Below are 12,769 nucleotides of genomic sequence, written 5' to 3' on the forward strand. Positions count from 1 at the left end.
CCCCCACCCCCCCCCCCCCTTGCTGCCCCTTAGCCATATTTATATTTTTGAGTTTATACTATTTTTTAAATTAACTTACAATATATAATCAACTTAAGATATAAATGTGAATAGCAATTTAGAATGGAAAAATATTACATAGTCTCAGTTACACACAAACTCCCAATCAAAATATTGATACTAGAAAACCTGTAAATACATGTTCATTGATAAAATACAATTATATATATATATATATATGATATATATATATAATCCAAATGGCCATTTGTCCCCAGTCACATAGCTGGTTAGCAACAGTCAGGACTAGAAATCCAAATACCCCAACACCCAGCATAACACACAAACACTTACCCATCCAACTTCCCCTTCCCTGCTCTTCACTATGCCTTTCACTTCCCTGGTCAAAGGGGAGGGAGATAACCTGGGACACTGAAGCATACCAAGAATGGTTCAGAAACCTGGTAGCTGAGCAATGATGGCTTAAGACCAGGACCTCTGTGCACTGTCCCTGATGGCTATAAGCCAGTGTTTTCTGTCCGGCTCACTAGAGTTCTGGCAATCGACCTCAGGGCAGGCCAGCGGAAAACTCTGTATACTCCCTTTCAAGTCAGAAAAACGTTTATTAAATCTCTCTGCCCACCTCCTGCAGTAACCTATGTGTTTCAAGTGATTTTAAAAAGGCTACTTTGAAGAACCTGGAACAAGGAAAAAGAAAGTAGTAGCTATGTTGTTCAGGAAAAAGCTGATCCATGAAAAAGCACAGAGGGCAGGAACCATCTTGACTTACCTCCTGGTGAACAGCCTCCCAAGCTAGGGCAGAGCAATCCTCAGCGGTCTGGCTTTAGAATGAGCCTTTAACAGGGAAGAGGCAAAGGGACAGGAGTGCTTGTTCATTCTCCATCCCACCCACTGCTGATGGCTCTCTCTCACACCATCCTGGGCAGCCCCAGTGCTCCGTGGATCAGACAACAAGCAGAAGAGAAGCCATGCAGCCAGGTCACAGGGGTGAGTCAGTGGCAGAGCAGGAAGAGTCACTGGGGCAGAAATTCTGGCCTCCCGAGGCAAGCAAGACTGCCAAACCACACCCCTTCGGTCAGCACTGGAAAGGCCCTGCCCTGTGAGGATTCCAGCCTCTAAACCAGGAAAGGCCCTTCCTCAGGAGGCTCCATACCATTCACATGTATAAGGGTATTTCTCCTGCTCAAACACCTTCCAGGATTTTCTCCTCCCTAAGCATCATATCTAATTCTCTGGCTTCACTTTCTGAGTTCTCCATGGTATTGCCTCAAGTCATTTATTCAACTTTATTTCCCACTCTTCCAGAGTCTACTGTGAACTAATCAAGCCAGTCTTCCCACTTCTGTCGGCATAAGCCACGCCCTTTCTCATCTCCACACCTTGAGTTATCCAAAGCGGTAAATTCAAACACCTTTAGGGGTCAGGCAGGTAACAGAAGTGAAAGTTCCGGAGGGGCAAACGGCAGAACCAGGGAGCACTGCTCCCTCCTAAAGGCTTTCTGATGTTTAGTTTAAGGGCCAGACAGTGGCATGGCTGGTTCTGGGTCACAGGCCAGGGCCTCTCTCTGCATGTGGGCATACACGTATGTGCTTGTGATCTGTGCTGGCTGGGACTGGGTGGATAACAGTGTAGGGCCCTGTTGGGGTGCTGGTCTTTCTGCCCGTTTCTCAGAAGAAAAAATTAATAACTTTTTTTTTTTTTACAAGACTAACAAACTGTTAGTTAAAGCAGACTAAAGATATGGCAAGATCACGACAACTAAAAGCATACATGGTCCTTTGATAGATCCTGAATTTAAAAAAGAAAGATATCCTTGAGAAACAGAATAAGCATTACATATTGGATAAATGGAATCAATGCTAAATATCCTGAATATTAATAGCATTTGTGGTTATATAGAAAGCTAGCCTTGTTTTTAAGAAATACATGCCGAGGGGCCAGCAGGTGCCATGGTGTTTAAGGGCGCTGGACTCCTACGTGGCCAACCGCGGTTTGAGTCCCAGACCTGGAGGCTTGCTTTCTCACCTTCCTTCTCTCTTTTCTCACTCTGTCCCTCTCTGGTTAAATTTAAATAAATAAATAAATAAATAAATCTTTTTTTTTTTTTTAAAGAAAAGAAAAATTTGCTGAAATATTTAGGGATGGAATAACATGATGAGAACATCTAACAGTCAAAAAGGCTCAGAGATGGGATCAGCAGTTAGTGTAATGTCTATGTCGCTGGACTCCCATGTAGTCGACTGCGGTTCGAGTCCCAGACCCAGTGGCTTAAAACTCACGCTGGGCGTGTGTGCATGTGTGCCCAAGATCCTGAGAGGAGAATGGAGGAGAAGGGATTGCAGTGTGGCCATCCCCCTTGGGGGGTGACTTCTCGCTTTCTGTCTGTCTTTCTGGTGAGCACACACGCTCTATAGCAAAAACCTCTCCAAAAAAAAAGAGGCTCAGAGAGCAAGCTGGTGGCATGGTGGTTGAGACTAGGACCCACATGCCAACTATGCAGTTTAAGTCTTGGGCCTGGTGACTTCAAAAACACACCAGGTATGTGTGTGTGCATTTCCAGATTCCCCAAAGGGAGATGGAGAAGAGGGGATTGTAGCAGGGACAGTCCCCTTGTGGGGTAGTTTCTCACTTTCCCTCTCCCTCCCTCAGTCTCTCTCTGGCAAGTTCATACACCATATAACAAACTAAAATAAAATAAAATAAAATAAATAAATAAATAACAGGCTTAGAAAAATGGAGAAAGAGCAAATGTGACAGGATATTGACAGTGAATCCAGGTGAAGAGTATGTATTTGTTATTTTTGCAAAGTATCTACAGGTCTGAAATGTTCAAAATTAAAAAATTGGTGAGGAGGGAAATCCCATATTATGTTGTTTTTAACAGTATGCTCAACTCTGTGAGACAGATAATAAGCATTCATAGGTTTCTGCTCACTGCTTAAGGAAACTGGACTTTGGCGGTCAGCAATCAGACAGAGCCCACTTTGCTGAAGTTAAAGGTAAGGGGTAGGATGAGAACCTCTTAGGGAACAAGGTTTCTCCAAACTCACACTGTAACAACCACAGAAAGTCAAAGCTATGATGACCTCTCTTCTCACTGAGGACATCGCAGCAGAACAGACACTCAACGCCTGCCCACATAGAGGACCATGTGTTGAGGGCATGCTGCATCTGCCCTGCCACAGGGTATCCCAAACCTGACAGCCTGCTAAACAATTGTCTCTAGCCAGTCACAGGAAGGCACTCAAGTGGTCAAATAAATATCATGCCTGAAATTACAGTCTTTACTCCTGACCAGATAAACCAGTACTCAGCTGCAATAAGGCAGAAGAAATCTGCAAGGCTGAATCACTGGCATTTCCTGCAATGGCTTCAAAGCAACTAGCACTTAAATAGGACAGAGAGGGCAGGAGACACAGCTGCCAACCAAGGTCTTGACCCAGGAGCATGCGGTGCAATAACACCCTCTCCCCTTCTACGGCTACCAAGTCATTTCACTGCTACCAAGTGGCTCCTTATTACCTACCTAATGGCCACCCCTTAACCTTGGCTCTCTTCTCCAACAATCACAGCCAAGATACTGGACTTTTCAGATAGCTCCTCCCGCAAATTACCAGGAGGAATAGTCAAAACCATTTCCCTAAAACTTCCATCAACTGGGATAAGCTCTACCATACTGTGAGCTTGTTTCTCAGACCTATTATATTTACCATTTTTGTCAAAATCTTAGAACTGAACATAAAAGGCACTCTCATCAAGTTTTAGAATTAAACAATACAAAATTGAAAATACAGTATTTTGGAGCCAGCAGGTGGTGTGGTGTTTAAGGGTGCTGGACTCCCATATGGCCGACCACAGTTCAAGTCCCAGATCTGGTAGCTTGCCTTGCCTTCTCACTTTCTCTTTCTCTGTCCCTCTTGGGTTAAATTAAATTAAATTAAACAATTCTTTAAAAAAAGAAAATACAGTATTTTTAGAAATGATCTGGCAAAAAGATCCTATAGGGTTTGATGTTACCGAAAACAAGAAACAATTCAAAGGATTAAGTGAATCCTGTTTTATTCTCTTAGAATAAGAGCCAACCAAACAAATACAGACTATAAATACCAAAGACCTGGTATAGCAATTCATATTCTAAAGGCTGCTTAAAGAAAAAAAAAAAACTGTCTATAGCAGGAAGTGGAGGAGTGGCTATTACTAAGTACACTCTCAATAAACCATGAATCTGACAGTTACCCAAAACACCAACACAGTAAAGTTCCATTAGTAGATGACAACTGTGCCCTACCTTTTTTATGAGAGAGAGAGAGAGAGAGAGACGCCCTACACAGGGTCTTATCATCAATGATCCCCTTTCCCGGGCCCTCCAGACAATGAAGTTGCCCACAGCAGATGACCCAGGGATCTGAATCAACGATCAGTCACACGGCTTTCAGTCTTGCAGGGCACTGTGTTACTGCTGCACCACTAGAGTGGGGCCTGTGGCCAATCTTTGAAGGGTAATATCACAGAACGTGCAGAGTAACAATGCCAATAACTACAGTGAAGGAGGTCTGTATGTACATTGTGTCCCCTTGTGGAGCAAGGGGACCAGCAGATGGCGTAATGGTTACTTCGCTGGATTCCCACACGGTCGACAGCGGTTCAAGTCCTGGACCCAGTGGCTTAAAACTCATGCTGGAAGTGTGCCCAAAGTCCTGAGAGGAGAATGGAAGAGACAGGATTGCGGTATGGCCATCCCCCCAGGAGGTTCTTGCTTTCTGTCTCACTCTGCCTCTCCAGCAAGTGCACATGTCCTATAGCAAAAATCTCTCTTAAAAAAAAAAAAAGGAAAAGAAAAATTTAAAAAGTGGAAGAACTACCTGTGTTTAGACAGTGGAGAACGTGACAACTTTTCTCAAATAAATGCAAGCCTATCATGCTGATGAGAAGAAAGACTTAAATGTCCCACCTCCATAAGAAGACAAAACTAGAACTGAGTTGCCATTACACGTAGACAGATTTTGATGTGACCTAGGGAAGAACTTTCAACACTGTAGAAGTTAAGATACTGTGGGTTATGGAATACAGTATGTGTGGATTAGGACACCAGCTCCATTTTACAAACTATATGGCTCTGGGCAGATTACTTAATCTACCTGTACCTCAGTTTTCCTTCCCTATAAAAGGGAACAGTAGTAAGAACTTACCTCTTGAGAGCTTTGGAAAGCAATTCATGTGATGTGCTCAGAACTGTGCCTGGTTCGCAATATATGCTGAAAAAAAATGGTAGCTGTTGCCATTGCTAACTGTTGACATAATGGACCAGATTATCTGTAAACCTTCCTACCCAATGTGCCTACTGAATGCTTAGCAGATAATAAACATCCTTTCAGACCGTGCCAGTTATTAAGTTATTGTCTCCAGGTCCACACCTTCCTTGTCTTCTCTGCTTTGTGATCTGGGGCTTGGACTCCACCTCCTAGATTTCACTTTGTCAGCAGGATCCCTGGTTGGTTCTGTCAAGGGCGGGGGTGTGGTGTGTGGGGGGGGGCTAAAGGGAAAAGAAATAGCAAGAGGGGGTTACAAGGGCTTCCTCCTTCCTGTGGCTTGGTTTCTTGACAGAAGCAACTGGTTCCTCCCAGAACCAGCCTCACTGGGCACCTCAGTATCACCAGCATCATCTGGGCAGGGCTCAGTGGAGCCCAACTTTCCCAGGACCCTCCTGGGAACTCCTGAGAAATTAGCAGCACCAGGCAACATCGTTTCCTAGGAGAATCTGGGTGCAGCTCCTCCAGATCCCTTCAGACTTCTAGGTTCTGATAACCCCAACCTTCCTCCCTTTGTTTTCCAGTCCTGGATGAGGAGCTGCTTAATGCAGTTATAACATGCTTTTTCAACTCTTCTCCAAGGGTTTAAACCAATTTCCCTTACTGAGTTCACTCTATTAAAATAAGCAGTGTGTGGTTTGTTTTGCTGATTGGATCCAAACTAACACATAGATAAATTGAGCTCACTAGAACATAAGGGAAATCCCAGGAATCGGAAACCGAAAAAGCTGAAATTGGGGCCAGCAGTGGCATGGTGGTCAAGGTGGCTGGGTCCCACATGGCCAACTGCATGGTTTGAATCCAAGACCTGCCAGCTTAAAACTCACCATGGGTACATGTGCATGCATGCCCAAAGTACCAAGAGGAAAAAGGAGGAAAAGGGATTGCAGCATGGCCATTTTCTCTGGGGAGTGCTTTTTCACTCTTTCTCTCAAGTGCACTTGCCCTCAAGCAAATTTGAAACAAAAGAAAACAAAACAAAAAACACCTGAAACTGGATGAGTGCAGTGATGGCATTGCTATCCTAGCATTGTGAGGAATCTGACACCCTCACAGGTCCAGGAGATGGAACTTAAGTCTATAAAAGGCCCCTTGGGTAGAGGGTGAGACACTCAAGGTTGTACCCAGGAAAAAGGAGACCAGGAAAGAAATCTGTCCACAGGGAAAGGAGAAAGCTTGCCTTGCTCACTATTGAAGCAGGGGGGTAAAACCCCTAGGAATTCCAAAGCACAAGTCTGTACAACAGTGGGTTTGGAGGTCAAATTTTTGCAACACTTAAGGCCTTGGAAAACAATAAGCAGAGCTTACAAACCTTTTGGTCCTAGGCTGGGAATAGCCTTGAATGCCCAGAGGTAGCAAACACAATGTTGCTCTAAGAGATCTGCTATCAGTCAGTGCTGTGGTTTGAAGCCCCCCACCCCACCCCCCAAAAAAACCCCTGTTGATGCTTAACATCCTAACAGTGTTAAGAGGTGAGCCCTTTAAGAGGCAATTAGGTCTTGAAGGCTCTGTCCTCATGCATGGATTAATGCTGTTACCCAGGGAGTGGGTTAGTTATCTTGAGAAGTGGCTTAATATAAAAGGGGTGCTCTCTTATGTGCGCACACATGTTATAAGATCTGATATTATAATTTACTATAAGTGAACACAAGGGAAAGGTTTCATGACATTGGGACAGGCAACAACTTTTTTATATGACCCCCCAAAACACAAACAACGAAGGCAAAAATAGATAAATGGGATTACACCAAACTAAAACGTTTCCACATTGCAAAGAAAATAATCAACACGGTGAATAGACAACCCACAGAATGGAAGAAAATACTTGCAAATCATATATTTGATAAGGATTTAGTATCCAAAATATACAAGGAACAAATATAACTCAATAAAAAGAAAACAAATACCTAGTTTTTAAAATGAGCAGAGCCAGTAGGTAGCCTAGAACTTAAGGGAACTGGATCCCACATTGCTGACCATAATTCAAGTCCCTGTCCTCATGCCTTAAGAAATATGCTGAGCATTTGTACACACATGCCCAGAATCATGATGACATGAGAAAAAAGAGGAAAAGGGATTGCAGCATGGCCATTTTCTCTGGGGAGTGCTTTTTCACTCTTTCTCTCAAGTGCACTTGCCCTCAAGCAAATTTGAAACAAAAGAAAACAAAACAAAAAACACCTGAAACTGGATGAGTGCAGTGATGGCATTGCTATCCTAGCATTGTGAGGAATCTGACACCCTCACAGGTCCAGGAGATGGAACTTAAGTCTATAAAAGGCCCCTTGGGTAGAGGGTGAGACACTCAAGGTTGTACCCAGGAAAAAGGAGACCAGGAAAGAAATCTGTCCACAGGGAAAGGAGAAAGCTTGCCTTGCTCACTATTGAAGCAGGGGGGTAAAACCCCTAGGAATTCCAAAGCACAAGTCTGTACAACAGTGGGTTTGGAGGTCAAATTTTTGCAACACTTAAGGCCTTGGAAAACAATAAGCAGAGCTTACAAACCTTTTGGTCCTAGGCTGGGAATAGCCTTGAATGCCCAGAGGTAGCAAACACAATGTTGCTCTAAGAGATCTGCTATCAGTCAGTGCTGTGGTTTGAAGCCCCCCACCCCACCCCCCAAAAAAACCCCTGTTGATGCTTAACATCCTAACAGTGTTAAGAGGTGAGCCCTTTAAGAGGCAATTAGGTCTTGAAGGCTCTGTCCTCATGCATGGATTAATGCTGTTACCCAGGGAGTGGGTTAGTTATCTTGAGAAGTGGCTTAATATAAAAGGGGTGCTCTCTTATGTGCACACACATGTTCTCTCTCTCTCTCTCTCTCTCTCTCTCTCTCGCAAGCTTGCTCACCCTGATTTGACTCTGCCTTCTGTCCTAAGACAGTCAACAAATATATGAAAAGATGTCCAGCAGCATCGTTTACCAGAAAAACATGAATTAAAACTACAGTGAGAGCCATCCACAGTGACACAGTGGTAATATAATGCTCTGTGAAATCCAAGCCCATGGGTAGGTTCTGGGTTCGCGTCCTGAGGTCTCTTTGTACACACTGAAAATGCATGTCCACACCTGGGCTCCTGGCTGGCTGAGGTGGGGTGAGGGGGTGGAATGTAGTATGAAGACCCTGTTGGAGAAGCCTGTCTCTCTCCCATAGGAAGAATAAAGAAACAAATGTAACAAGGGAAAAAAAAGAAAGAAATACTACTATACCTCTTTGAGAACAGCTAAGATTAAAAAGACTTAACTACACCAAGTGATGGCAAGAATATAAAGCAACTGGAGCTTTTGTTCACTTCTATGGGAACATAAAATGGCACAACCACTTTAGCAAAGTAACGTTCTCTTTTTCTTTAAGAATTATTTTAGGGACCAGCAGGTGGCATAAAGCTATGTCGCTGGACTCCCATGCAGTCGACCACGGTTCAAGTCCCAGACCTGGTGGCTTAAACTCATGCCAAGCACACGTGCATGGGTGCCCAAGATCCCAAGAGGAGAATGGAGAAGGGATTGCGGTGTGGCCATCCCTCCTGGGGAGTAATTTCTCACTTTCTGTCTCTCTGTCTCTGTCTTTCTGGAGAGCACACATGCCCTATAACAAAAAACTCTCCCCCAAAAAAGAATTATTTTAATTTTTTATTCATCATTGTTTGATTGTTCATTTTAACTTGGCCAGAAAGAGAGAAAAAGCAAAAAAATCAAGCCACCAAGTCTGGGACTCGAACTGCAGGTGGCCATATGGGAGTCCAACGCCTTAGCCATCATACCACCTGCCAGCTCCAATAACAATTTCTTCACAAGTTAAATATATACAAGCCATATAACCCAGCCATTCTACTCCAAAAAGATGTCCAAAGACGTGTAAATGAATGCTCACTGCAACTTTATTCGCAATAGCCAAAAACTGGAAACAATCCAAATGTCCAATTGTGAATGACAAAATGTGATACAGCCATATGATTAAACACTACGAAATTTTACTCAGTGGGCCAGCTAGTGTGTGGCGACTAAGGCAGTTGGATCTCACGAGGCTAACTGCGCAGTATGAGTCCTGGGCCCTGCAGCTTGAAAAATACACCAGGAGCATGTTATGTATGTGCCCAAAATCCTGGATGGGAGAGAAGGGGTTGCAGTGTAACCATGCCCCCAGGAGGATGATTTTTCACTTTCTCTCTCTCTGGCAAGCACACATGCCCTATGGCAAAATTTAAAAAAATCCCAGCTTGGGAACCAGCAGTTGGCTTGGTGTAATGGCTATGTCACTAGACTCCCATGTAGTCGATCGCAGTTGGAGTCCTGGACCCAGTGGCTTAAACTCACACTGGGTGAATGGAAGAGAGGGGATTATAGAGTGGCCATCCCCTCTCCAGGTGATTTCCCACTCTCCCCCTCTCTCTCTGGTGAGCACACATTCCCTATAACAAATTTTAAAATAATTTTAAATTTAAAAATTATACAATTTAAAAAAATTAAAAAGTGCATGGAAGACCTGTGGCCAAGCCTGTGGTTCAGGCCCTGGACCTGGCAGCTTGAAAAACATGGCAGGCACATGTGTGTCTGTGCCCAGAATCCCGACAGGATGAGGAAATGGAGAAGGGATTGCCCATGAGCATTCCCCATAGGGATGCTTTATCCCTCTCTCTGTCTCTCTTTGGCAAGTGCAAGCAGGTTCAGGCAAAATTTAAAAGAAAGAAAGGAAGGAAAACATTGGCTAAGGAAAACAACTCCAAAAGCAAACCCATTCTTGACTGAAAATAAATTAGAATACTTGGAGACCAGGATATTACCCAGAAAGTAACACAGAAAAATAGAGACTGAAGTTATGAAAACAAAATAGCCATATAGATGACAGAATGAGAATGTCTAATGTAAGAATATGTATGAATATGAGATCTAAGGTAAGTACTATTCAAAGAGATAACAATTGGGAATTTTTACAAGCTAAGCAAAAGATATAGCTCAGGCTGAGACACTATATGTTCCCGCTAAGGTGAGAAAAATTAAACTCACACCATATAATGAAGCCACACAGAACACAAAAGACAACAAAGAGGATCTTAAAAACCAGAGGGGCCAGCAGGTGGTGTGGAGGCTAAAGTGCTGGACTCCCAGCTGGTGGCTCGCTTTCTCACTTTCCTCTCTCTTTCTCTCTATGTCTCTCTAGTGAGGCCTATAACAAACTAAAAAATAATAATAATAAATAAGATTAAATAAATAATTCTTTAAAAAGTATTTATTTCTTTTTATATGTTTATATATTTACACATATATTTTTAAAAATTTATTCTAATTTGACTAGAGAGGGAGAGAGAAAGTAAGAAAGCAAACCACCAGTTCCAGACTTGAATTGTGGTCAGCCATGTGGGAGTGAACCGCCCTTAACCACCACACCACCTGCCAGCCCCAAATAAATAATTCTAAAAAAATAAAAAAAAGTTACCTACAATAAAATAATAAACTGTCAGCATAGTTCTCAAGAGTAACAACAAAAAGTCAGAATTTCAGTAAAACGATAGTTTCAAAGTGCTGAAAAACAGTGACTGAAAGTCTAGTATCCAGCTAAACTACATACCAAAACTGAAGGAGACATGTTTACTACCGGAGAAAACATCTAAAGGATGTATACATCTATTCAACACAAAAGGAAGGAATAAAGTATAAGAAAGAATGGTGAGGGCCAGCGTAGTGGTTACATCGCAACGGTTCAAGTCCTCAACCTGGTGGCTTAAAAACCATGCTAGGGAGTTGGCAGGTGGTGGGGTGGTTGAGAGCACTAGACTCCCACACGCTGATTGAGTCCCAGACCTGGCAGCTCGCTGGCTCGCTCGCTCTCGCTCTCTCTCTCTCTCTCTCACACACACACACACACACACTCTGTCCCTTTCTGGTAAAATTAAGGTTAAATAAAATAATTCTTTTAAAGAAAAAAAAATAAAAGAAAATCAAGCACGTGTGTGTGTGCATGCCCAAGATCCTGAAAGGAGAACGGAGGAGAAGGAATTGCAGTGTGACCATACCGCCTGAGGGGTGATTTCTTATTTCTCCCTCTCACTGTCTGTCTGTCTCTCTTCCCAGCGAGCACACATGCCCTAAGGCAAAAACCTCTTAAATAAGAAAGGTGAAAAAACAAACAATAAACATACACGCCAAATGAAATAAACATTAACAGCACAAAATAATAGTTATTTCTAATTAGAATTGCTCAAAATTGAGACAGATTGTCTTCGGGAATGGTTTCATTCTCGTAAGTGCTCATTCTGGGTCTAGAAAACATATTCTGAGACATTTAGTGTACACTGGGTAAGAGGCTGAATTAGATGACCCCGATACACCTTCTGAGCATAGGGTTTTATCAATTAAACACAGCTGTGACAACAGTCCCTGATCGGCTCTGTTCAACCATCTGAGGCCCCCCCACCCAAACAGTTCTAGAACTCAAATCTTAGTTGAAGGCCTTTTTCCACTTCCATACTCCACAAGTAAAACGAACACTCTAAATAGAAATATTTCTTAATGAGCTTTCAAGTAAGGTCTTCTTGCTTTTGGGAATATGGCTCTTGGCTTTGGACTAAGATTTGGGGATTACAATTTGTCATTCGCTTTAAGTGTGCTTTGGAAGGCTTTACAGAGAAGTACTCGCTTCTTCCTCGAGAAAATACCACACAGGAACAGAAAGGGAGGGCATGCACACACCCGTCCCTGTTCACTAAAAGCCCATTTACTTGACCTGAATGCTCACCCCACGTTCCATACACTCACAACAGTAAAGATCTCCTCAAAGTAGACAGCCCCAAGCCCCTCCAAATCAGGGGTGTCTAATATTAGAGTCATACAGTCGACAAACCCAGAACTTTGGAAACGCAGGAACCAGGCACCAGGCATTACAGTGTGCGAAGCATGGATTAAAGCAAGTAAATATTACCATTTTTCAGGAGGTAGTGCCATCCAGAAAGCAGGATAGCTCATTATTAAGATTCAAAAGCCACTAAATTAAAATTAGCAACTCTTTCTTACCCCTTCTCAGTCTCCCAAAACACATTATTCCAAGCATACATTCATGGCCATGATCTGTCTTCAGGATACGGTGCCCCTCCCCAAAAAAACAATCGTTTTTCATCATCTAGAAGGGCAGACAACCATGCAAAGGGACCCTTAGAAAGCTGCATGACAAGTTCTACATCAGATGTAGGCAAAAGGGTGCCCAGAGGGGGCAGCGTCATCCCAGTTGGGCTCTCTCTCACCCACAACCTTCACACAGTCACATGGTTAAAGTCCATAAATTCGTGCTCCCTACGGTGCGTGCACAAAACACCTCACCTGACTTGACCCTCACAACAACCCCAAGAAGTAGGAAAGATCGTTGTTCACATACACGAAAGCGACGCTCAAAGTAAAGTAAATGACTGGTCCAAGACAACGTGTTCCCCCACAGGGCTCTTTCC

At 43.3% G+C, this 12,769-nt stretch overlaps 1 protein-coding gene across 5 annotated transcripts in view; it reads right to left on the reverse strand.

The window, feature by feature from the left end:
* The window catches only part of NUMA1 (nuclear mitotic apparatus protein 1), a 105,981-nt gene that overhangs the window by 92,414 nt on the left and 798 nt on the right, over window positions 1–12,769 (reverse strand). The window contains exon 1 of one of the 5 annotated variants that reach the window (XM_014590430.2): window positions 12,700–12,748. The exons of 3 other annotated variants lie outside the window; for them this stretch is intronic. The gene's annotated coding sequence lies outside the window, so the exon portion shown is untranslated. Of the gene's footprint in view, window positions 1–790; window positions 1,005–12,699; window positions 12,749–12,769 lie in introns of those variants that run through there. One more of the 5 variants, XM_014590429.2, reaches the window with a different exon arrangement.

Source organism: Tupaia chinensis, unplaced genomic scaffold (genome assembly GCF_000334495.1).
Source record: "Tupaia chinensis unplaced genomic scaffold, TupChi_1.0 Scaffold000047_1, whole genome shotgun sequence".
Taxonomy (NCBI): Eukaryota; Metazoa; Chordata; class Mammalia; order Scandentia; family Tupaiidae; genus Tupaia; species Tupaia belangeri.